General features: G+C 44.1%; 2 long non-coding RNA genes across 2 annotated transcripts; one reads left to right on the top strand and one right to left on the bottom strand.

The window, feature by feature from the left end:
* Positions 1–4,960: 4,960 nt before the first annotated feature.
* On the top strand, positions 4,961–8,538 carry LOC126988947 (uncharacterized). Its single transcript, XR_007742685.1, has 3 exons — positions 4,961–5,054; positions 5,891–6,016; positions 8,204–8,538. It is a non-coding gene; the product is annotated as an uncharacterized LOC126988947 (long non-coding RNA).
* Positions 8,539–8,679: 141 nt separating this feature from the next.
* On the bottom strand, positions 8,680–11,489 carry LOC126988948 (uncharacterized). The gene is made up of 3 exons (XR_007742686.1): positions 10,566–11,489; positions 9,089–9,403; positions 8,680–8,865 (listed from the first exon to the last, which is right to left on the bottom strand). It is a non-coding gene; the product is annotated as an uncharacterized LOC126988948 (long non-coding RNA).
* Positions 11,490–26,697: the final 15,208 nt, after the last annotated feature.

Raw genomic sequence — 26,697 nt, 5'->3', positions numbered from 1 at the left:
TTTAAATCAATAGTTCTCCAATTTAGTCTTCTTCTTCCTCTGTAGTGAAGTCTCCATATTTGGTAATATCTTCTTTCTTTTCATTTTGCATAAGCTGGGCAATGCCTGGATTAAAAATGGGATTAAATTTTCTAGTTCACTTCATTGCACATGATGCATTTTGTGTCTCACCATTCATTGTGTGCCTCTATTCCGTCACTTAATAGAAGTGTTTAAATGTTCAAAGGATTCAGTGATATTAATGCGGAAGATTACTTTTACAATTGATCGATCAAATAGAACAAGAAGAAATCACAATTGAAGATAAGTGGTAAAAGATTCTCGTCGCACGAAGTTAAACACTTCTTCTTCAATCGAGTTAATGTTTGGAACTCTCTACCCTGTGATGTCGTTGATAGTACAACAGTTACGGCCTTCAAGAATAGATTAGACATGTGTTTTGAATCCAACCAGCAACTAAGATATTACTCATTGTCGTAATAACGTTAAGTTCTTTCGAATACTGGTGTCCTTGTCCGCTTTTATCGCCCGGTTAGTGGTAGCAGTAATGGTAGTTCTTTCCTCTTTCCTACATAAATTCCTTGCAGTTTTTCCATGCTGCATGGTTCTTTTTCCTTTCCTGCCAGCTTTGGCTGGAGGGATGGGGGGGTGGGGAGGAGCCTTCGCCTTTGCTGTCCTTCATCTTCCACCTTTGATTAGATAGTTAGTGTAGCTTGTCACAAACAACCTCGTAAGGACCAGCAGGTCTGCTGTTGTTTGTTCTTCCTTTGTGTTCCTTCCCTTCTTCCCTGTACCTCCTCCCTTCCCTTTCCTTCCTCCCTTCCCTTCCCTTCCTCCCTGTACCTCCTCCCTTCCCTTCCCTTCTTCCCTGTACCTCCTCCCTTCCCTTTCCTTCCTCCCTTCCCTTCCCTTCCTTCCTGTACCTCCTCCCTTCCCTTCCCTTCCACTCTGTACCTCCTCCCTGTACCTCCTCCCTTCCCTTCCCTTCCCTTCCCTTTCCTTCCTCCCTTCCCTTCCCTTCCTCCCTTCCCTTCCCTTCCCTTCCACTCTGTACCTCCTCCCTTCCCTTCCCTTCCACTCTGTACCTCCTCCCTTCCCTTCTCTTCCTCCCTGTACCACCTCCCTTCCCTTCCCTGCCCTTCCACCCTTCGTGTCTCCTCCTTTCCTTTCCCTTTCCTCCCTCCGTGTCTCTCCCTTTCCTTTCGTCCCTCCGTGTCTCTCCCTTTCCTTTCGTCCCTCCGTGTCTCTCCCTTTCCTTTCGTCCCTCCGTGTCTCTCCCTTTCCTTTCGTCCCTCCGTGTCTCTCCCTTCCCTTTCGTCCCTCCGTGTCTCTCCCTTCCCTTTCCTTTCGTCCCTCCGTGTCTCTCCCTTTCCTTTCGTCCCTCCGTGTCTCTCCCTTTCCTTTCGTCCCTCCGTGTCTCTCCCTTTCCTTTCGTCCCTCCGTGTCTCTCCTTTCCTTCCGTCCCTCCGTGTCTCTCCTTTCCTTTCGTCCCTCCGTGTCTCTCCCTTCCCTTCCCTTTCGTCCCTCCGTGGCTCTCCCTTTCCTTTCGTCCCTCCGTGTCTCTCCCTTCCCTTCCCTTTCGTCCCTCCGTGTCTCTCCCTTTCCTTTCGTCCCTCCGTGTCTCTCCCTTTCGTTTCGTCCCTCCGTGTCTCTCCCTTTCCTTTCGTCCCTCCGTGTCTCTCCCTTCCCTTCCCTTTCGTCCCTCCGTGTCTCTCCCTTCCCTTTCCTTTCGTCCCTCCGTGTCTCTCCCTTTCCTTTCGTCCCGCCGTGTCTCTCCCTTCCCTTTCCTCCCTCCGTGTCTCTCCCTTTCCTTTCGTCCCTCCGTGTCTCTCCCTTCCCTTCCCTACCTTATCCTTCTTCTTGGTCTTCTCCTGAAGGTCTTCTTCTTCTTCGTGGGTGTTTTATGGGGCTATTTAGGCTGTGGACCCACAGCCTCTAGAGCCCCGTCAGTGGTAGTTGTTATCAGGAGTTGTTGGTTGTGCTGGCCGGCCTGTCACCAGGGCGGGAGTTAGATCCTGTCGAGTTGCCCCGACTTCTGCAGGAAGGTTTGCGTGCACTTGAGGGCGTGGAAGGCAGTGGTGGGGCTGAGGGCGTCGCTGCCCAGCAGGTCCTCTAGGGTTGGCCTGTGAATACGGAGACTGGTTAAGGATGCTTTTGGGGTGGTGTGGAGGAGTGGAATCTTGGGCAGTGGAGGAGGAGGTGTTCTGGTGTGTCAGGTTGTGGGGCACCATGGGCAGTGTGGGTCTTGGACTATGTTCAGTCTGTGCAGGTGGGCATTGAGGCGGTGTGTCCAATCCTGAGACGGGTGATGGCTGTGTCCAGGGGCGAATGGGGAGAAGGGCGCCAGTGCTGGGGAGGTGTCTGTAGCGGCCGAGGGTGAGCTGTCTGAGGTCTATCGTCAGTCTGGTGGTCCAGTGGCGGTTGGAGGACTGTCGGAGGTGGATCTTGAGGTCACTGTGGTCCGGAGGGCTGGGAATTGGCTGGGGATGTGTGTGCCAGGTTGGCAGCTTGGTCCACCACTGTGTTGCCCATGATGCCTATGTGAAGGGACCCACTGAAGGTGGACCTGTCTGCCCCAGGAGGTCAGCTGTGCCAGGAGGTAGTGTAAGGAAAAGCATAGTGGCTGATGTGGGTGAGGTCTGAGAGTTGAGATGAGTAGTCTGGAAGAGACTGAGTCACTAAAGAGGGAGACCGATAGGTGTGGGGGAAGCGTTGTTGCTGCTGAGGCCTTCCTGATGGCAAAAAGCTCTGCCCCAAGGATGGTGGTGTGGGGTTGGAGTTTCCAGTTGGTGGAGGTGTGTAGGGTTGGGAGGTATATGGCCGCACTAGTGGAGGGAGGGGAGGGAATGTGTGAGCCGTCTGTGAAGATGAAAAAGGTGTCCCTGTATTTGGTGGAGAGGAGAGTCAGGAAGAGGGCCTTTCCCTGGTGAGGACAGTCTGCTTTGGTCCATGGTGTCTGAAGGTGTAGGGAAATGAATGAAGGAAGGGGGAACCATGGACCTAGGGGAGAGAGGTGCGCAAGGGGGGAGAAGGATGGAGGGGTGACAGAGAGAGCGGTGTAGATAGAGAGGGCTCGGGTGATGAATGGCGTGTGAGCGTGGAAGGCCTGTGGGGCTGGAAGTGGGTCAGGTTGGTGTTGGGACAGGACAGTGTGAAGGGAGGAGTGAGGAGAGGATGTTATTCTGTGGAAGGTGGTGACTGTCTTAGTGTTGCGTCTGTGGTCTAGTGAGGGAAGGCCCGCCTCTGCCTGCAGGGCCAGGGTGGGAGACGATCTAAAGGCGCCGAGGGCTATCCGCAGTGCGGTGTTCTGCACCACCTGCAGCTGGCGGAGGAGCGTCGGGGAGGCTGAACCGTAGACCTCGCATCCGTAGTCGATTTTGCTACGGATGTAGGCGCGGCTCCTGAAGGTCGGGGATACTACACACGAGACTGTGTTTACTCTCTCCTTGCTCTTGCTCTTGCTGTACAGGTGACCCGTTGGAGAGTCAGGCCTTCGTATCGGCACAACCTGTAAAATTAAACAACACAAGCAGTATATATCCATTACAAATCTTCCAATTCCCTATTTCTTGCACACCACATCTTTTCCAGAAAACTCCTCATGGCTTCTATAATTCTCTCATTTGCTTCATCACTCAGTCCCAGCAGCAGCAGCATCCATTCCCTCTCTGTCCTTGCAATCCTCCCATTCACATCCCAGCCCACCTCACTCAGTGCCACCCTCATCATCTCCGTCCTTTCTCTCCGGTACCTCCCACACACCACATGCCCGACAGTTTCATCCACACCCCTGTCACACATCTGACACACTTTGCTGCGGGACTCAGGCCACCTGTAATTTCTTGCATTCACATTCATACACTGCGCTCGAGCTTGGAAGAGAAGATCCAGGCTTCCATCATACCATGCAGCTGACACACTGCGGGGCTTCCTTTTCCCTGTACCACTCCAAAGTGATCTATCGCTCCATCGCATGTTTCCAGACCGTCTCAGACCTCTCTTCCACTTTCTCACACCCCATTCTAGACCCTCGATCACGTACTGTTCCTGTCAATCACCTTCCACTCAAAGGCGCCTCCCTCCCTCTCTGCTCACGTTACCACGTACCCACCTGACTCTCATACCACTGTCACATACTGTCAAGTCTTACGTTTTTTGCGCGTCTTACAAAATTTCGGTGATTTTCAAGTCTTACGGCGTAAGTTCAAAATCTTACGTTTTTTCTCCGCTTGCGACGTTTTTTTTTTTTTTTCAATATATGTTTGATTTAAACAATTGGAAATATATCGTACGCGGCATATTTAGATTCATGTGAGCGTGCTGAGTAACGGTTACTGTTACGGTTAAGGGAGCTCAAGGCGGCTTAATTTACACCTGCCTGGGACAGAAAACCTAAGTTTCAGGATGAAGTGCTTAAGAAAGTGATGTATACTGAAAAGAAAAGTGTGTAGAAGTGAAAAAGAAGAAAAGAGGAACGAAAGAATTAAGGAGGACCTAGGTCAGGTGTCGTTCGGGAAGCTTGGCCTTTGTATCGGCGCTTCCCTGATGATCTTCACTGGTCAGTTTTCAGCTCTTCAGTTGTTCGTGTCTAGGCTTTTTCTTTGTTGTTCTCTCTTTCTCCACATTTCATATATCACTGGCTTGGTTTCTTCGATCAGCTCTTCTTTAAATAATAGTTCTCCAATTTAGTCTTCTTCTTCCTCTGTAGTGAGTCTTGCTATTTGCAATATCTTCTTTCTTTCATTTGCATAAGCTGGGCACTGGATTAAAAAATGGGTTAAATTTTCTAGTTCACTATTGCACATGATGCATTTTGTGTCACCATTCGTGTGCCTATTCCTGTCACTTAATTTTAGGTTGTTAGTCCTTGCCTTATATAATATTTCTGATGATGGCTTGTTGTCATAAAACCTAAGAAGCGATACAAAGCGGCACAGGTCAAAAGAAGAAGAAGAAGAAGATCAAGAGCAGCAGCGGGAGAGTGTAAACACAGACACGAGGCAAAGTCTGTCTGTCTCCCCGACCTTCAGGAGAAGACCAAGGAGAAGGAGAAGGTAGGGAAGGGAGATACACGGAGGGAGGAAGGGAGGAAATGAAGGGAAGGGAAGGGGTGGAGGAAGGGAAGGGAAGGGAGGAGCCTGGAGGTGCGGTAATTTCCAGACTGTCACCTGCGGGACTCTGCGCCAAAACTATTTTTGGTAAAGATTCGTATTAGGTCCGTGCCAGTATCTCATAATCTACCTTATGAAACATCAGTATCTCTTGATATGTCTTTTCTACAAACCTTCAACAGTCATGGAAACGCTTTGAAAATCCAATTCAAGGACGTTTTTTTTACTCTTGAAAATAGGGGATAATGTTTACGGAAGCGCGTCGCCTCCTCTGGCGGCGGCCGCGACGACGCTGCAGCCGCCGCAGCCGTAAAATAGCTCGCAGAGGGTTTAGGGTCGGGGAGCATATTTAAACTACTCCAACCGAACTTTACGACCTACTAACGGGGGGGCTGCGCCCCCCTCGACCCCCCTTCTAGCCATCCCCCCCCCCCTGGACCCCCCCCACATGTATATGTGACTTATTTCAGCAAGGAGGTATTTCTCGCAACAACGGCTGCACCGTCGCCAGAGGAGGCGACGCGCTTTCGTAAACATTATCCCATATTTTCAAGAGTAAAAAAAAGTCCTTGAATTGGATTTTCAAAGCGTTTCCATGACTGTTGAAGGTTTGTAGAAAAGATATATGATGAGATACTGATGTTTCATAAGGTAGGTAATGAGATACTGGCATGGACCTAAAACGAATCTTAACCCTATTTTTTCATGTAATTTTCGTTGTGCTGTGAAGTAATCTGCTGACTGTTTCTGTTTACTTACTTGGTTTACTTGGTGTTTAGAGGCCCCGCCTCACAGTCGTGGTGGCCCACTGCTGCACCCGGTCCTGCCATCCCTGCTCAACAGGGCGATTTGGTCCGGTATCGTGTTGGAAGTCCTACATCTTGAGGTGTAGCCCGGCACTGGAGGTTCGTCTGGGACTGTTTGTTGCAGCTTGTCCAACCCATTCTTAAACCTGTTTACCGGGCAACCTGTTAGGTTTCAGACTTCCTTAGGCAGACTGTTGAAGATTCGTGGCCCTTCATGGAACAGACTCGAGGCCAGCAGGGTCCTGCCTCCACCTGGGGCTCTTGTGGGGAGGGATCTTCTGCTGCACTTTCGTCCAGTCCGCTGATTAACGTGCTCTTGCAGTGCATTGTGTGTGGTGTCCAGCACCAGACCTTCTAAAATTTTCCATAAGTATATGGCCCGATACCTGTCCCTTCTTCTTTGTTGTGAATAGAGCCCCAGTTTCTGCAGACGTTCCCAGTAATTTAGGTGACGTAACCCTCTGATTTGTCTTGTGAAGGCTCTCTGCACAGTTTCAAGCCTCTGCACATCGCCCTTCTTGTGTGGTGACCACAGCTTGCTACAATAGTCCAGCGTAGGCTGCACCAGGGCCTTCAGAGGGTTAACATTACCTCGGGTTCTCTGGAAGCAAATGTTCTAAGGACCCAGCCTTCCATTGCCTTTGCCTTCTTCACTGTTTCTGTGATGTGGTGTGAGAAGGAACCGTTGTCGCTGAGGTGAACCCCAAGGCACTTTACATGAGGTTGTCCAGATATTTGTTGCCCTCCTTCTGTCAGTAGCAAAGTAGACATCTTGATGGTGTGGTCAGGGCCACATCTCAGCATTTCAAACTTGGCCTCGTTGAATGCCATGTTGTTGGTTGCGGCCCAGGCATGCACTTTGTTGAGGTCCTCTTGTAGGTGGGGGACTCCCTGCATGGTGGTGGTAGCGTGACTCACAGTGGTATCATCGATGAAAGAGGAGATAACCGAGCTCCTGATCCCCTCATCGATGTCTCCCATGTGTATAAGGAAGAGGAGAGGGCCCAGCACTGATCCCTGTGGCACACCACTGATGACGCTGGCCTCACTGGACTGGTGGCCATCCACTGTGACAACTTGGACTCTTTCTGTAAGGAAGTGGTAGAGCCAAATACCTAGCTTCCCTTTAATCCCCAGAGTCTTGAGCTTATGGAGTAGAATGCCGTGGTCAACCTTGTTGAAGGCTTTAGAGAAGTCAAGGAACACGACATCTATGTTCTTGCCACAGCCAGGTTCTCCAGGAGCCAGCCATAGTGTTCCAGGAGTTTGGAGAGACAGAACTGCCCTTTTCTAAGGCCATGTTGATTGTTACTATGGAGGCTGTTCTTTTCCATGTAGGCTATAATTTTGTCTGACACATTTCTCAAATTTTTTTATAAGATGTGACGTTAGGGCAACTGGTCTGTAGTTTTTGGCCTGACTTTTCCCCTCCTTTGTAGACTGGACACACCGTGGCTCTCTTCATTAGGGTTGGCACTATTCCAGTGTCCAGTGAGCACCTCATAACTTTTGGATGGGGTGAGCCAGGACTTCACCACATTTCAGGAGCAGTATGGCCGGCACTCCATCAGGCCCGGCTGCAGAATTTGATCTGAGCTCCTTTATGGCTCCCTTGATGTTGTTAACTGTGATCTCCATGTTAGTTAAGTGGTCTTGGTGGCCTGCGTCCTCTGTGAAGAATGCTACTGGGTCGTGGATTACTGATCGGGTCTGAGGGGTGCTGAAGGTACTACTGTATTGCTGCATCAGTACTTGGCATGCTTGTTTGGGGCTCTGTGTTGTTTTCCCCTCTTCTGTTTGCAGCAGCCCAATCTGTGTTTTGGTTCTTGAGAATTTTTTGCAGTAACTATAGAAGTATTTTGGGTTCTTCTGAATGTTATTCACTGCACACGTTTCCTCCTTGGTCCTTTGATCTTTGTGCGATTCTTTAAGTTTTTGTTCTATTTCTTCAATTTTCCTGCTTATTGAGTGCCTCTGTTCCTCATGCTGGGACTCAGTCAGTTGCTTGTGGAGGGATGCTCTCTTCCTCATCAGAATTCGTCGGTCCCTTGGGATGTTGTGGCGCTGAGCAGAGGCACTCTTCCTCTTTATTGGGATGTGGCCCTCACATATCTCCAGCACTGTGTTAATGAAGGCCTGGAGCATAGTGTTTGGGTTATTTCCTCCCATGATATTACCCCAATCGACTTGACCAAACTCACACTGCACAAGCTCCCAATTTATTGTTTCACTTTAATATATGTAATATATATGTAATATATGTAATATATGTTGATGCATCTGCAGAAGAAGCGCTTCCCCCTTCATCCACCCCCTCAGAAGATCCCACCACGGGACAAATGGGAGCTGTAAAGGCAGTGGAGTCTGCTGCCCAGGAACACAAGGCAGCTGCTCAGGCAGTGGCATCCGCTGCACGGGCCCAAGAGGCAGCTGCCCGAGCACAGGAGTCCGCTGCGAGGGCCAAGGAGTCCGCTGCGAGGGCCAAGGAGTCCGCTGCGAGGGCCAAGGAGGCAGCTATGCGGGCCAAGGAACAGGCTGCCAAGGAGAAAATTGAGGCCATGAGGCTTAAAGCTAGATACTATAAATTTAAACTAGAAAATAATTAAACATACAACCAAATACTACTTCTGTTATTTCTAACATTATTAAACTATTATAAGCTTAGTTCTCATATGTATTGTAATTTGTACTTATACTGACACTGCTTTTTTTTGCATAGTTTCTGACTATACAATTAGAATTTTGACTGTGGAAAGATATACTATGGTGAAGCTTTCTAGTCTCCTTTTTAGAAAACAATCATAAGAAGGTCATCAGAAATTGTGGTTAGGAGATGAGAGACTATGCTAATGGGAATTTAAATTTATCATAATGCATTAAAAGGTAGGAAACATTACCAAGGTAGGTACACGAGGCCCTGTTGGAGGATGTTCCATCAGTCCTCATTGCTGAGAAGAGAAATGATGACATTAAGAGAAATGTATAAAATCAATGTGAAGCAAGTATACTTATTTATCTATTTTTATCGATCATATCTATTTTTCCATCTCTCACCTGTTCACCCATCCGTCCCACTCCCCACTACCACCTTCATCTCATTAGTGATCTTCCAATAAGTAATTAATTAAATTAGAACATAATACCAGTTTCTCTTGCAAAGATTCAACTTACTTGAAATGCAAGGTGCAGAATGCATCCCGATAGGCACGACCCTCATTACGGTGACCACCGGGCGCATTGGCAGGTTCTTCTGCAGCATCATTTAATGGCACTGGGACTTGTGCCTCTGCACCCATTGGTTGCTCGTCATCCAGAGGAAGAGGAAGATTCCTATCCTTGCAAATATTGTGCAGCATTCCACACACATGAATGATTTTGCACACCTTGAGGGGGGGCCTCAATCGTACCTCACCATGCAAAACATGAAATCGGCGTTTGAGTTGTCCAATTCCACGTTCAACAATACTGCGTGTAATTTTGTGAGACCTGGATGAATAACAATGGTAATTAATTGTAATTAATTGTTGTACGTTGTTGTCCTAGTGGTAATCTTGTTGAGTTAGTCTACACTTCATAGCCTAATCACTAAAAACCCTTAAATAGACAGAAATCTACCAGGAAAAAATAGTTTCGTCCTCACAAATGAGAAGCAGCAGCGGCACACACTCACAGTACACGCAGCCATAGGAATTTCCTACTGGAAACGAAACTAAAGATCATTAAGCCCTTGGATCGTAACCTAGCCACTCGATAGTAACCTAGCCACTCGATAGTAAACTAGCCACTCGATCGTAACCTAGCCACTCGATAGTAACCTACATTGCCCCAAGTAGATAAATCTTTAATAAATCACTGTCAGTTACCACCCAGACAATACACCTGAGGGTATGTTGCGGCTGCTCAATGGGCGTTTGCCCGAAATAGGTAAATCTTTAAAAATCACTGTCAACATGATAAATAATTTGCGGTGGGTATATATGGGGTTCAAATTGCTCAGGATGAAAAGCTCTATCAGATGAGAAGGGTAAGTAAAGCCATCTCGAGACTGGTGTACGAGTAAAAAAAATACCTAATGTTCATATGATGAGTTAGTGGTTATCAAAGTTTCAGCAAAAAATATACAGGACAAAATTTGGGACTCAACTCTCAGTGGCCGATTCTCAGGCAAATAGTAATTTAACTTTGAGCACAGGTTAAGGTTTTTAATGCATAGGGCGTTGAGTCAGATTTAGTACTAAATACACCCCATTCCCAGTGTTAGTTCTTACCAGTCTCACTGACTAAACTACTTATAAACGTTATATCAAAGTCCTAAACCAAAGTAACCTTGATTTCACCTCCTGCCAGAAAAATATTTAAATGTTTTAGTGCATGTTTATATATATATATATATATATATATATATATATATATATATATATATATATATATATATATATATATATATATATATATATATATAACTTATGTTACCAAGCCCAATACTATCTTTCCGAAATGAAACTTAATCCAACCTAACCAAACTTAACCTAACTACTACTAATACTGTCTACTACTACTACTAATACCACTGCTGCTGCTGCTGCTACTGCTATCAATAATAATAATAATAATAATAATAATAATAATAATAAGACAATGTATTTACCTATTATATCGTGACTGAGGTCCAGGCAGTGGACGCAGATAAGGTGTAAGGAGCCATGTCTTGCAGGGGTACCCACTGTCTCCAAGCAAGTGACTTCCTGCTGGCACATATCCTCCGTCAAACAATCTTGACAATCCACTGCTGTTCAAGATACGTGCATCATGCACTGACCCTGGCCACTTGGCAAGAATGTCCAATATTAAATACAACTTGGACATTCATGCTGTGATACCCCTTCCGGTTCACATACACTTCTTCTTGATCCCTCGGTGCCACAATTCGGATGTGTGTGCCATCAATGGCACCTACGATGTTAGGGAAATTGGCTATAGCAAAGAATTCTGCTTTCTTTCGGTCAGCGCTGTCTTGGGTGACAGGAAAAGTTATGAACCTCTTGAGGACATTAACATCTGCAAGGGCGTCTATAGTTTTACTGATGGCTCTGCTGATGCTGGACTGTGAGGGGCCAAGGTCATCACTGCTACATTGTTGCATTTTGCCAGTAGCAAGATATCTTAAGGTTATGAGAACCTTCAACTCCGGGGTGAGCGGGTTAGACCTGTTGGTATCACTCTTCAGCGCTGCCCTTACAAGGTTGGTAACAAATAATATACCTTCCCGGTCTAACCTGTACCTCTTGATGAGCTCAGCATCATTAAGTTCATTTAGAACGTCCTTTCTAAGGTAATTATTCCCTGGCTGATGTGGTTGTTGCTCTTGTGGCGCTGCCATCTTGATTGTTTACGTTCAAATCCATCGTCCTTAAGGGCTGGTAAGACAGGGTCCAGCCTGTTTTACCGCTAAGCACGATGTTAGGGCCGTCGAAAAATTTTATGTACGACGTCAGGCAAGTTAGGCACGATAGCCGCCATTTTATTTTGCTATGGACGACGGCATCGGCCTAAGACACTTTCGTGGATACCGGCCCAGCAGGCTTCCATCATACCAGCTGACACACTGCGGGGCTTCCTTTTCCCTGTACCACTCCAAAGTGATCTATCGCTCCATCGCATGTTTCCAGACCGTCTCAGACCTCTCTTCCACTTTTAGTCTAGTAAAAATAGCAATAAAAATGCCTGAACCCGGAAAAAAATATTATGTTAATGAATTTGGTATGAAAAGAAGCGGAATTTTGTGCAGATTAACATATCCAAAATCCGCAAAAAGTCCACTTGGGGAAAAAAAATTACAGCAACAAAATGGCGGCCAAAAAAAAAATAACGAAATATGTTTTTATAATAGTACTCCAACATTTTAGTTTGTATGCATAGAGGAAAAAAAACAAGAAAAGGGATAAAAGTTATATAAGTGCGCAAGATCGTCACTACTTAGACCACTGCAGTTTCATCTCACCCAAAACATTGCCACATGGGGTAGCGCGGACATAAAAAGAGGCTTTACTTCTTCTTTTACCAACATAATACCTACATGTAAGTATGCAAAACGTATTCATGTTGTTGTAATTGTGTTAATGTGAATAGTTTTCGACAGGGTGAACTATAATAGTATGATATCTGGTTTTGATTATATGATTATTCTAATCAATTTAAATAAATTTCGCGAGTAGGCTACAATATTATTCCCAGAGCTTACTATATTATACCTCTATACCGTGTGTGTGTGTGTGTGTGTGTGTGTGTGTGTGTAAACATAATAAGTGGCATTCTGTAGCCTACTCCCTTTCGTATTTCTTTTATTATAACTTTAAGCCCTGTGGTGGGGGCTTAAGAATCCCACCACCGTATAAAAGGGGCGGAGCGAGGGGATTGGGAACTCCCTCCTCTGCATAACTATCCTACGAAAAGACATGGCGAATGAGTGTGATTTCGCATTGTCTTGGGCTACCCCCGTGAGGGGAAAGAGGCCAGGTATACGGTATATAGATAGATAGATAGATAGATAGCTTTGCATACATAAGAGGTAAAAAAAATTAAAATCTTAAAATATAAATTTATCATTGATGATGGCACTATAGGTTCTTGGCCCTAAAATTTACATATAATGATTGCAGAAATTTCTTGCCCTTCACTAGATCTTTGTTTTTTCCCCCTATTTTCAGCAGTTTTTGTATGGTAGCAGTCATGGCTGGGGAAGACATCGAGCCTGAAAAGTGTGTCATATGCCTTAAAAAGTGTCTTTCATCTGAAAAAGTTGTGGTGAGTTTGAAAGGACTTAATACTGTGCTACATTACTGCAAACTTCGTGAACGGCCGGACCTGGAGTCTTATGTTGCTAAGTGCATGGAAAAAAATGAAGAGGTGTTGGTCCATAAAGACTGTCGCCGGAATTTTACTGACATGAAGAGAAAAGTCACCTACCGCGCTGATGAAGCGTCATCTTTTGATACTCCTAACAAGAGACTCAGATCAAGCATGGAGCCCTTTTTGTGGAAGGAACATTGCTTTTTATGTGGACAGGCAGCAAAAAAGGATGAGAAGCATCCCCATCGAGGCATTGTTTATCAAGTGACACGTATCGGATTTCGACAAAGAGTTCTTCACAAGTGTGACCAAAGAAATGACAACTGGAGCCATGAAGTCTACACTAGAATTGCAACAAATCATGATTTGGTCGCCGTCAATGCAATATACCACAAAGAATGTTTTTCTCGCTTTGTTTCAAACTGGCCATCTGCAGATTCTCCACCAAACAGAAGAGGCCGACCAAAAGATGAAAGTATGCAAAAATGGTTTCAAGTTCTTTGTGTATGGCTAGAAGGAAAATCAGATGGGGAACTGTATACTCTAAAAGAATTGCATGATAAAATGAGAGAACTGGCAAATGGAGACAAAGTTTACGGAGAAAAGCGGTTGAAACAAAAACTAGAGGACAGATATAAGGACTCTTTGGTGTTTGCAGAAGTTAAAGGGCACTCCAATATTGCCTTTTTTCGAAATACATTAGATAGTATCATCAACAACAAATGGTATGAGTCAAGAAGAGAGGATACTGGCGAAGAAGCTCAGCGCATCATAAAAACAGCAGCAAAACTGATAATGGCTGAGATCAGAGAACACGAGTACAACACAGTTTTTTATCCATCACAGAATGATATTCTTTTACAACGAATGGTGCCAGCAGGCTTGAAGTTGCTACTGGAGGTTCTAGTAAAAGATGAACTCAAGCAGCAAAGTATAGGTCAAGCCATTACGTATGCTGCAAGACCAAGATCCTTTATTCCTCCAATTTTATTTGGTCTTGCTGTTGAAGCTGACCATGTCTTTGGATCGCGGTGGTTGATTGATGAGCTAAATCAACTTGGTTTTAGTGTAAGTTACAGCGAAGTAACGCGATTCAAGCAATCAGCAGTAATAGAGGAGGATGCTTCAACAATCCTTCAATCTATTCCTTGTGGTACTTTCACGCAGTTTGTGGGAGATAATGTGGACCACAACATCTGCACACTGGACGGCAAGAGGACATTTCATGGAATGGGAATACTGGCAGCGTCAACAAATAAAGATGGAATCCGAGCTCAAACTCCTCCTATCAAGAGACATCCACTCACACGAAGTACAGCTATCACTCAAAACAAAGGTGTCAAGATTGTTCCATATCTCAGCTCAGACGAATCTGCTTTCTCCAAGATTGTGTTGAAGTCTCTGAGGAAACTGGAAACACCAGAAATTGTTAATTTTGGACATAACATCGATCTTCTTTGGCAAACTGCCCAGATGTTCCCAACAGAATCAAGACCTAACTGGTCAGGATTCATGCAAACTTATAGCAATGGTGAGCATCCTGGAAAATCTGTAATCACGCTTTTGCCAATAATCAATCTGAAACCATCTGATGAAACATGTCTGTATTCAACACTTTTGTTCGTCACTGAATTATGCAATCATTATGGCATGGGAACTCCTTGTATTACATTCGATCAGCCACTTTGGATCAAAGCAATCGAAATAATAACTGACAAGTCACTCCGGATCGTATGCCGACTAGGAGGTTTTCATACTCTAATGAGTTTTCTCGGTAGCATTGGAACACTAATGAAAGGTTCCGGATTGAATGAATGCTTGCAAACCATCTACGGAGAAAATGCAGTGACACACATTGAATCTGGAAAAGCTATCTCCAGAGCACTTAGGGGACATTTCTTGGTGCAGAGTGCTTTATATGGTTTGCTTCTTGATGAATTTTTTTGTGACGAGAGAGTAAAAACAAGATGACACTGAAAACACGGGAGATCAAAGAGACGTAAAAGCATTTAGTAAGGACGAGAAAGAAGAAATCAAGATCTTGTACAAGAAGCTTCAGAAAGACGCACCTAATGAGAAAGAGTTAGAAGAAAGCTCTGCCTTGACGAAAGTACGTTCACTGCTGTCAGAGAAAATGGAAAGATTGGTAGATGCATCTAGGACGGCAAAGCTTTGGATTCAATACATGGAGTACGTGAATGTCATCAAGATGTTCATTGCAGGTGAAAGAACCGGAAACTGGCAACTTCACTTGGATGCTATCTTTAAAATGCTGAACTTATTCGCTGCAACTGGACACACAAACTATGCCAAAAGTGCTCGCTTGTATCTTCAGACGATGAGAGATCTTCCCTCAAACTATCCAGATATTCACAAGAAATTCACAGATGAGCAATGCCACACAGTCAGAAAAAGTGATCGTTTTGGGGCAGGACTTTGGACAGATCTAGTCATCGAACAATCAATGATGAGAGCGTTAAAGAGTCGAGGTGGACTTACAATGGAACGCGGTATGACAGACTCGGTCATAACAACATGGATTCACAGTATGCATGCATGTGCTAGCATCCACAATGCCATGACTGACCTTACTAATAATCACCATAAAACTAGTCAACAACACGTCGATCTTGGTGCAAGTAGATTAAAGAGAGACATGACAGATCTTGGAAAATTGAAAGATTGGCTAACAAAAAGCAGTCCATTCAACGAAGAAGAACCTTTTCTCAAGAGCATCTCCACAGGATTGACTGCTACTAAAGAAGATCAAATCAACTGTGATGATGCTGAACAAGTTGGGAAAGCTATTCAAAGACAGCTTGATGAAATGCTATTCTCAAAAGCAAAGATAAAACGTAAATACCAGATACGTACACTAGAGTATTTGAAGACTGGGGTGCAATTTGATAAAGATATAAGACATGTTGATCCTAATCTACTATTTTCGCGCTTGGTGGTACTGGTGGAGAGAGATGACGATATGAAAGAATGTTTTAAGTATGAGTTGACACCAGTGCCTACCTCACTTTTTGAACATGGAATTATGAGGAAACCAAACAAGTCAGCTTTAGGTAGAGCCATTAAGCAGGATGTTTCAGCAGTCACACCACCAGTCCCTTCATTTTATGTACTGGACGGAGGCACATTACTGCATAAAGTGAAGTGGCCATGTAAGAGCACATACGAAATCATCATCCAACATTATGTGCAGTTTGTCAATGCCACGTATGGTCGATCCTGCGTGGTATTTGACGGCTATGACAATGGTCCTTCCACCAAAGATCATGAACACAAAAGAAGAGTAGGCAATATATCTGGTAATGTTACTGTTGCATTGCACAACAAACCTACATGCAACCAGGAATCTTTTCTTAAGAATTCCAAAAACAAGTCACAGTTTATTTCTTTGCTGGTAAAAGCCCTAAAAGATGAAGGTCATGATGTGCGACAAAGCACTGGCGATGCAGACACTCAGATTGTGTTGGCTGGGTTAGAGTATGCTTCAAAAGAGAACAAAAGACCGTTGACAGTGGTGGCAAACGACACTGATATTCTTGTACTGTTGATGTTCCACTGGGCAGCTCACATGAACCTCTATATGCTGTCTGACGTTGGTAAGAAACAATCCCAATGTTGGGACATTGGAAGCTTGGTGACATCAGCAGGAGATATGGTCACAAGACATATTCTCTTCATTCATGCCTGGTCCGGTTGTGATACGACATCTGCGACTTACGGTCAAGGTAAGCAATGTTATTAATATTAAGTTGCCTCATTTCCATAAGTTGTGATATCCTGCACTAGAAACGAATAATAGCCATTAAATTACTTTTGGCCAGTCACGCGAAATAAAAGTTATTTGAATTTATATGAAACAATTATTCATCTTTTCGTTGAGGAGGTCTTACCCTGTGTAATACTATTTGTTTCGTGTTTATTGTGTCAAAACGATGCCTTTTAAGCAAATTGGAGCAGCTGGAGTTGATATATCTGATATTTACTTTGCATGTGTGTTAATTATAATTTATGTAAAACGTTCACAGGAAAGACATCACTACTGAAAAACTTCCAGCAGAAAGATAATGAATATTATCACAAGATTGCTGAGATATTCGAAGATGATACGGCTACATCAGATGACATTGGCAATGCTGGCCTCAGACTTTTTGTACATAGGTAAGTAATATAGGCTACATGAATTGTTCATCAATAATATTGTAAGTGGTTCAATACGTAATCTAAACTTATGGAAATATAATTATTTATTGGGAAGCTGTTCCTATGAGTTTTTTTTTTCTCTTCCTCAGGTATAAGGGGAATGATGTAGATGATCTTTCCGAACTTCGTTACAACACTTTCATGCGCTTTGCAGCAACAGCAACTACTACTATAAAACCACAAAGTCTACCACCAACAGCAAGAGCAGCCTATTTCCATTCACTTCGTGTTCATCTACAAGTAATTGAATGGAAATCACTGATGAGAGTAACATTACCAGCAGAAGACTGGGGTTGGAAGCTTCAGCATGGTATGTACGAGCCAATTATGACAGATTTAGCTCCAGCTCCAGAAAAGATCTTGAAGTGTCTGTGGCACGAACGCATGTACATGTAAGAAAATAGGACTGTGGTGTATCTCAGCGTGTGGCCAGTGTTACGGAAAAAATTGCCACAACGCAAAAGACAATATGAGTAGTGAAGAAATGCCCGAAGATTCCTCGAACATTTTGGGAATTATTTAATAATAAGGGTAATAAACATGTGACCTATTCTTTCACTTTTAATTTTTTTCTGTCTATGGAATTAATTTAATATAATGGAATACTATTTATTTAAAGAAAACCTTCGTTATTTTTTCCAAACAATGTGGAATTAAGGAAAATTTACTTTCACCGTCAAAGACGGCATTAATCTACTATTATACTAAAACTCTGATCTTGTTTGTAATCTTGTTTGTTTGTTTGTTTGTTTGTTTGCGGCCCAACTCCAGTCTTACCTCCAAGCAATACCCCAAATTCAATTATAAACAATGTATGTAATGTTTTTTCTTATAACCTGAAGAAATAAGGATATAAATATTTTTCAACCTGGTTTTATTTTGAAAGTTATATATGTATTTTTTTTATAAGATATCCCCTGTTACATAGCTAGCTGTATTATTTTTTCCTCAAAACCAGTTTGAAAAGATTTTGGATATGTCAGTCTAAAGGAAATTGTTATCTTTTTGATACCATTTGTATAACAATTTTTTCCGGGTCTAATCATTATAAGATCAAATTTTACCTGACTTTCTTTTTTCTTATATACGTCTTCATACACTTACATGTAAGTATTATGTTGGAAAAAGAAGAAATGCAGCCTCTTTAAAAGTGGGCGCTACCTCAAGTGACAATGTTTTGGGTGAAATTGGTGTTAAGGGATAGGGGTACGATCTTTGCGCCCTTATAGCATTAAAACCGAGCAACATACAAAAAATATGTATAAGACATATTTTGTAGAATGTTATGTGTAGAATAACTTTTATTTAAAAGGTTTTCCGCAAAAATAATTATTAAGCACGATATTTACAAAAAACTGTTTTTGGCCGCCATTTTGTTGCTGTAATTTTTTTTCCCCAAGTGGACTTTTTGCGGATTTTGGATATGTTAATCTGCACAAAATTCCGCTTCTTTTCATACCAAATTCATTAACATAATATTTTTTTCCGGGTTCAAACCTATTTTTATTAGACTATTTCTCACGAGACGACTGATTGTATTCGATTTTTTTAGTCTGAACGTTTTCGACAGTTTAACATGTTTAAGAATGAATATTTTCGACAATGATTTGGCAACGTAGACTGATTATTTTCGATGGTTCTGCAATATATTTTTCAATCATGATTATTTTCGACACATTAAAAACATTGGTTGGAATGTTTTCGAAACTAAATAAACTTCACTATGAATGTTTCCGACACTAAAAAAATATTGAACTGAATGTTTTCGACATAAATAAATTTTTGAACTGAATGTTTTCGACACTAAGAAATGGTAAATTCTGAATGTTTTCGACACTGGAAAAAATGAACTGTCACATCACGTTTAGACTTAAACAAAAGACTAGAAAAACTAGAAAAAAGCTATCACACGTCACACTTAAAAAGACTAGAAAAAAATCCTGTGCTTCATGGTAAACTCTGCTCTACAGATTGAGCAAGTGGATCCAATCCTTTCTACACAGTAGTCACAGTAGTAGCTATGACCGCAAGGAATCAGAATGAATCTGACATCTTTCACCTGGAAACACACCTTGCAATTCATCGGATTGTCTGCTACTTCCTCTTCCTCTTCTTCCTGAGGTTCAATGTCAATGTTTTCTTCATCAAGTTCGAGATCAAAATCCACATGTCTCTTCTTGAAACTAGTCACAGTATGTGACATGGCACTCAGGAATTGCATTGGTGTGTAGGTCTCATCTCCAAGCTTTCCAAAGTAGAGACGTCTTTTTTCCATGTTTCTTTTTGACACAATTTTCCTTGGCCTGTTAAGTGTTGTCAGGCCATTGTTCGTGCGAGTGATATCTAATTCTGCCCTCTTGCTGGTCTTATTCATCTGCACACAAAAGTGCCAGAAAGATGGGTGATTCACCTTGCATTCACGATTTAATCTTTAGTGTAATGACTCGCAATCGTTGTTTGTGGAGCGATCAAGGCCAAAAACTGTGAGGTTTGAAGGGCCAACCTGTAGCAGCCAAAAATTCTGCCAGTATTTCAGAAGCTGTTTCACCATAGTCTTCTCCTCTGCAGCCTCAACAAGGCCAAGTGCTTGTTGCTTGAGTTGCTGGAATGCAGGCTCAATCTGATCCTCTGGAAGGAAAGGAATCGACATGAGCATCCGTCCCCAGCGCTTGAAGTCCTTGTTGGATGCATAGACATTTGTCAGTCCCACTTTTTGTATATTTGCATATATACTCTTGGCATAGTGAAACTGACAACCTGACAGCTTCATGTCAGGGAAAGCTTCGAGGAATGCTTTTCGACTTGCTTTCTCGAAATCAGACATGCCGGCAACAGGCTTGAAAGCTGGCGCAATCGTCTTCAGTTTTGCAAGCACACCCTTGTACAGCTCAAAGCTTTTGCTCGTCATAAGGACGTGGAGAATGGGCAGTACATTGCCTTTGAAAACACCATGGACAATAAAGTACTGCTTGTAGGGCCTCGGTGTTGCAAAAAGGTGGCGTCGAAAGCAATTTCTTTGACTTCAGACAGATGTTCCTTCATTCCGTCAGAAAGAAACATCACTGCCTTGTCTTCACCAACCTCAACACTGGCTGCAAAGTTCTGACCATATGTACTGTTTTGGCGAAGGCTTTCAACCACCTCCTCGTGGCAAGAGGGAATGTTCGGCTGCTGTGCTCGCCTATTTTTATACAAAGATGATTCAATCTGCTTGAATGTTACTCTCCCACCTACAGAGCTGTTGGATGCTGCTGCATCATCAAAGGCACGTCGTAGAGACCGAGTGTCCTGCAGGTTGCACACCTCGTTCCGCAGGTCCCTGAGGAAGCTGAACTTGTCATACTCATAAGCCTCGAGATCATGATTGTGTGCAGCTCCCTTGAGAGCATGATCTTCATCCAACACTATCTTCGCAGTACCTTTGCAGTGGCGAGAATGTTTGAGTGCACAGGTTAGGTAAATGTATTTGCCATTCTGTGACTTCTTGTTTTTGCTGTAGATGAAGGCATCAAACAAGATCATCTTAGTTCTTCCTTTCTTGTACGTCCCCTCTGTGTAGTTGCTCATCGTGGTCGCGGAGGTCGGAAGGTCACTCAACACGTAGTCTGTAGTGTAACAAGAAAGACTACAATATAATATAATATGTAACAATAATATGAAAGATTGATCTAACTATGTGACGTGGTAATGCGTCTGTCCCTCCCCTTTTAACGAAACAAAAATCAAGTCACCTTCTCTCTCTTCTTCCTCTCTAACACTGCCATCCAATCCATACCAAGCTTAACCAATAGACAAATAGAAATAATGAAATGAGTGAACCGTTTCGAAACACTTGAACACCTCCTTACTACTACTACTACTACTACTACTACTACTACTACTACTACTACTACTACATATTTCTGCTACTACTACTACTACTACTACTACTACTTTTTTTTTTTTTTAACATTTTAAAACATTATTACACGGGCCTCCATCTATTAGAGTTGCGTTGTGAGCGGTATATTTTCTCATATCCTTTCACAAAGCAATTCATTGGCCCCCCCCCGCCAATGACTGTGGCCGACAACCATCTTTATTTAATATTACAAACTTTACTTAACATTTTATTTTTAAGCTAACAGAGCTTGTGGTTGATACGACTATCAACCACCGTCGCCTCAAAGTCCAGGTCAGCAATGCGGGTGGTTTTGGGTGCAGGTGACCTGGTTCCTCTCAGGCAGACCAAGGCTGACCTCAGGAGGGAGAAGGACAGCCTGCATCTCATCCAGGCGACCACACTGCTTCTTGGCTGTTGTTTCTTATCCGCCAGTGTTTCGGCGAGTCTTGCGTAGAAGCTCTGCGCCCTTGGTCCCATCCCTCCTGCCGTCGTGAATACTACCGGGGTGAAGGAGCCCTGGTCCACATTCTGTATTCTTTCTTCATATGCTCTGTTCTTCTCTTGTTCGTTTCTTCTGTGGGCTGCATCAAGGGTCAGGTCTCTGTGGCAATGGGCCATGGGATCAAAGATCCTTATATCAAAATATGCCCTTTGTCCACGAGTCCAAAACCCTCTGGCGCTAACATCCACTCGTGCTTCGTTCGAAACATTAGCGGTGCGTCTGGCGAGGTGTTCGCCTTGCAGAGGGAGCAGCATGGGTTCCACAGTCACGTCGTGGCAGACTTCTTTCAGCATCTGAGCTGTTACGTCTCTTACTTCATCATGTCTCATGCAGACGAAACCTCCTCTCTTGCATGTCATGGCATGATTTTGGTTGACAGTTACACATGTTTGGGAGCCCATCCACTGGCCAGCCATACCTGAGGGCAAGGGCATCAGTAAATTCTTTTTTGTTTAAGTTGAAGCCTTTTGCCCTGATAGGTAGTGTGGTTAGCCAGTTTGAAGCGCCCACTTCCTGTGCAATATCTGTCCTCCTCCTTGTGTCTTCTGGGAGTTCTCTCATTAGGTCACTCAGAGTGTCTCTCTGTTTTCCTTCTCTGTTTTTGGAGATTTCATTCCTTAGTGACCTAATATCTTGAGGGTTGTCTTCTCCCCTTTCATTTTGATTGGTAATATATCCGGTCAAGGAGGCTGTGATTCGGATTGAGTTCGAAGTCAGACTCAGCCAGAGTTTGCGGGTTGGTGATGCCGAACCCACCCATTCTTGGCGGCAACTCCAGCAACCTTTTCTCCTGGTCGTTCGAGCATCTTCCATTTGTTAGCGCAAGTACGAAGGTGTTTCTTAAAGCATCTTTCAGAGGCTTTAGTAACGGAGCAACGTCAGGAACTGTCCTCATGAGGTAGTCCCATTCCTACTTGACACCGTACGGAAATGCTGCATAAGCTGTCTGCGGCTATGTTTTGGCGATGTCGCCTAGTCTCTGCAGTTCGGACTCCCAGCGCTTTACAGCCGTTTTCACATATTCGGTTTTGTATTCAGCTGTTCCAATGGCTGCCCCGAGGTGTCTTTCTCCAGTCACTGACAGTTTCACGTTACTGCCCTGGAATGCTGTTTTGGCCCGATCGTATGCCTCTGGTTTTACAATCACCACAGACTTCGTGGCGTTGGGACGGTTCCATATTTTATGGCCGTGTTCATTAACGAGGCCCCACCATTTCCTGAGGTGTGCAGACTTCTCTACCCCGGTGAGGTCATTCGCATACGCCACCTGTTTGACGTTGGTGTTTTCATGGCGGATGATGTCCTGCAGCTTCATCATTCCCAGGGCAAACATTGCCATGGCCACTGGGTCCCCCTGGGTGGTGCCCTCTGAGGATTGTATGGCCACCGGGTCTCCAAGTCGTTGGTCATTATGACTGCTGATGAACAGTCTGGCAGGTTCCTTGTATGTATTTTCAATATATTGGGCGAATATAGGGCACTTGATTTTGATGTTGTGCAGTGCTGTTTCCCTATTGATGTTGTTGAACGCATTTGCAGCGTCCACCATCAGCACCGCCTCGCATTCTGGGTCTTCGAACATTCTCCTGACAGCGTGAATGGCCGCTTCACATCCAGCCTGCTGACCCGCACACGGTTTCCACCGCCTTCCTCACGTCGTCCTTCACCACCTCCATGACAGCCTTGCCTATGATCCTCCTGAGCACCTCCCCTATCCCGATGGGGCGATAGCCTGGTTTTTATCCAGCGGGATGAGCCGGCAGGCCATCAAAGGCTCGAGGTGTTGGCAATTCTCTGACGCCAATTTTCTTGCTAGGGCGGCTATTGCGTCGCGAAGATCCACAGCTGGATTCCCAAAGATGTTCTTACTGAGAGGTGTTTCACCCCCTTGGCATCCAGCCCCTGATGGTCCAGTCTCCCCTGCGTGTGAAGGGCGTGCTTCCAGATCACGTCACCGCTAATATGGTCGAAGACAACTCGATGCGGTGGGGTAGTCTCCAAGGAACTTCATTTCTGGGTGTGCAGGTCTAGCATCTGGATGCTTGTCCTTGAGGATCTGGCGTGTCTCTTCCGTCATGGGAAGGACTCGCTGCCCCATCTTCTATTGACAGTGATCTAGTTGCCATGGCCACTTTGCCTTGTCTCATCTTGTCAGCAAAGTTTCTAGCCCTGTCGTTACTGTCCTTCTTGCGACTGTTACGTCTGCCTAGTCTCTCCTGCAGTGTTTTAGCCTCGTCAAGTAGCTTCCGGACGTCCCCTTTCCTCCACAGCTCCATTCTTCTTTGTACCGCCTTCACGTCCTCAGATTGTTTCTTTTGTGAGTCCTTTGTCATATGATGTGAGTTAGTATGTCCAGAATCTTTAAAGCGTAGGGGGCGATTTGCGTGGAGTTGTTGTACGCTCTAATGAGGTAGGTTTTCCTCTATCAAGGTTTTGGTGGCGTTACATCTCGGGGCCTCAAATACGTTATTGGAAGAAAACGTTACCACATGATTGTAAGCGTCTCGCACCCACTCCTCTGTCTCCTCGAGTGTCCACCTCTGCCAGAAGCGGAGCTCGCGCGAGGCGTCCTCACCCTGGTCACCTTGCCCTTGTCTCTCGCCACCTGCACCCCCCTCCACCTGATCATCTCCAGCGCCTTCATTGGCCTGTCCACCCAGCACCACTTGTGGTTGCTCCCCATTTTCCACATCCTGCCGTTGATTGTTTGGGTTTCGACAATCTCCACCTCTCTTACAGTTTACACAGGGCTGGCCTCGTCTTACGCACGAGCATTGAACACAGTTTTGATTTCGAGACGAACAAATGCAACATTGAGGGCTCCATTTCGGTGCCATTATGCATGCTAGTGTATCTTAGTTGCTATTTGTGGTGATGAATAGAGCAATAGTAGTAGACCCCACTTTGACTCTTGTCTCCCCATATACCTACACACACAGACATACACTTACATGCTTACTCTACCTTTACGGTAATATTAGCATGATTTTTTTTTTTCCACTACCATTGCTCCTCGCCAACACTTTACAAGTTTACGAATGCACCTGACCCTACCCATTAAAGTTGAGTAGTAGTAGTAGTAGTGATATCATTACCAGCAGTTTGCCGAGTCAGATACTCTGTGTTTTATGGCCCTCAGGCGGGGGTGGGATGTTACTGGGCAGCGGGGCGGGGTTGGAAGTGAGGGGATGTGCGTGGGTAGCGTTAGGGGGTTAGAGGCTGTTTACTGTTTGCCCTCGGTCTTGAAAACTGACCCTCCGCCCATCCCGACACGCCTGCCAGAACTCACCACTCCCTATACATCATTGACATTTAATCTATTTGACATACTGAGAAAATATATTGATGATGTACATGGAAAAACTATAACTTGCTCTCTCTCTCTCTCTCTCTCTCTCTACTCTCACTCCCCCTTCCTCCTCTACCACTCTCTCCCCTCTTCTCCACTCTCTTTCCCTCCTTTCCCTCTCTCTTTCCTCCCTCTTTCCCTCAGCTCTGCCTTCCAATTTTCCACCTTCCGGCCGTCCGCCACAGAGTCGAGCGTCGCTCACAAGCACCGAGGGACGTGGGCTTTCTTCGTAACCACTTGACCCAATATTTATCGTTACACCGATGTTTCTCACACTGCCGGCCAGCACACGGCCTCTCTCAAAAAGCAGTAATTCGTAATTAACACCTGCATCGTCAATGGCACTACATACTTCTGCTACTACTACTACTACTACTACTACTACTACTACTACTACTACTACTACTGAGACGACTGATTGTATTCGATTTTTTTAGTCTGAACGTTTTCGACATGAAATGAGTGAACCGTTTCGAAACACTTGAACACCTCCATACTACTACTACTACTACTACTACTACTACTACTACTACTACTACTACTACTACTACTACTACTACTACTACTACTACTACTACTACTACTACTACTACTACTACTACTACTACTACTACTACTACTACTACTACTACATACTTCTGCTACTACTACTGCTACTACTACTACTACTGAGACGACTGATTGTATTAGATTTTTTTAGTCTGAACGTTTTCGACATGAAATGAGTGAACCGTTTCGAAACACTTGAACACCTCCATACTACTACTACTACTACTACTACTACTACTACTACTACTACTACTACTACATATTTCTGCTTTAGCTAGGTAATTGTTGTGTCGAAAATAATCCAAAACGAACACTAAATGTGTAAGAGTAGTGTCGAAAATAATCCAAATAAGTTAAATTTATGTGTCGAAAACAGTCCAAAAAAACATAAAATGGGTTGTCGAAAATAATACTTCTTGGCAAGAATCGAAAACATTCAGTGTAAATTACTTTTGTAGAAAATCGAAAACATTCAGACTAAAAAAATCGAAAATAATCAGCGACCCCTTTCTCACACTCCATTCTAGACCCTCGATCACGTACTGTTCCTGTCAGTCACCTTCCACTCAAAGGCGCCTCCCTCCCTCTCTGCTCACGTACCCACCTGACTCGCATACCACTGTCACATACTGTCAGGTCTTACGTTTTCTGCGCGTCTTACAAAATTTCGGTGATTTTCAAGTCTTACGGCGTAAGTTGAAAATCTTACGTTTTTTCTCCGCTTGCGACGTTTTTTTTTTTTTTTCAATATATGTTTGATTTAAACAATTGGAAATATATCGTACGCGGCATATTTAGATTCATGTGAGCGTGCTGAGTAACGGTTACTGTTACGGTTAAGGGAGCTTAAGGCGGCTTAATTTACACCTGCCTGGGACAGAAAACCTAAGTTTCAGGATGAAGTGCTTAAGAAAGTGATGTATACTGAAAAGAAAAGTGTGTAGAAGTGAAAAAGAAGAAAAGAGGAACGAAAGAAGGAGGACCTAGGTCAGGTCAGGTGTCGTTCGGGAAGCTTGGCCTTTAATTGTATCGGCGCTTCCCTGATGATCTTCACTGGTCAGTTTTCAGCTCTTCAGTTGTTCGTGTCTAGGCTTTTTCTTTGTTGTTCTCTCTTTCTCCACATTTCATATATCACTGGCTTGGTTTCTTCGATCAGCTCTTCTTTAAATAATAGTTCTCCAATTTAGTCTTCTTCTTCCTCTGTAGTGAGTCTTGCTATTTGCAATATCTTCTTTCTTTCATTTGCATAAGCTGGGCACTGGATTAAAAAATGGGTTAAATTTTCTAGTTCACTATTGCACATGATGCATTTTGTGTCACCATTCGTGTGCCTATTCCTGTCACTTAATTTTAGGTTGTTAGTCCTTGCCTTATATAATATTTCTGATGATGGCTTGTTGTCATAAAACCTAAGAAGCGATACAAAGCGG

The sequence above is a fragment of the Eriocheir sinensis genome, unplaced genomic scaffold, assembly GCF_024679095.1.
Source record: "Eriocheir sinensis breed Jianghai 21 unplaced genomic scaffold, ASM2467909v1 Scaffold1016, whole genome shotgun sequence".
Lineage (NCBI taxonomy): Eukaryota > Metazoa > Arthropoda > Malacostraca > Decapoda > Varunidae > Eriocheir > Eriocheir sinensis.
Note: the sequence above shows the minus strand (reverse complement) of the source record. Positions and strands in the feature narration are given on the sequence as shown.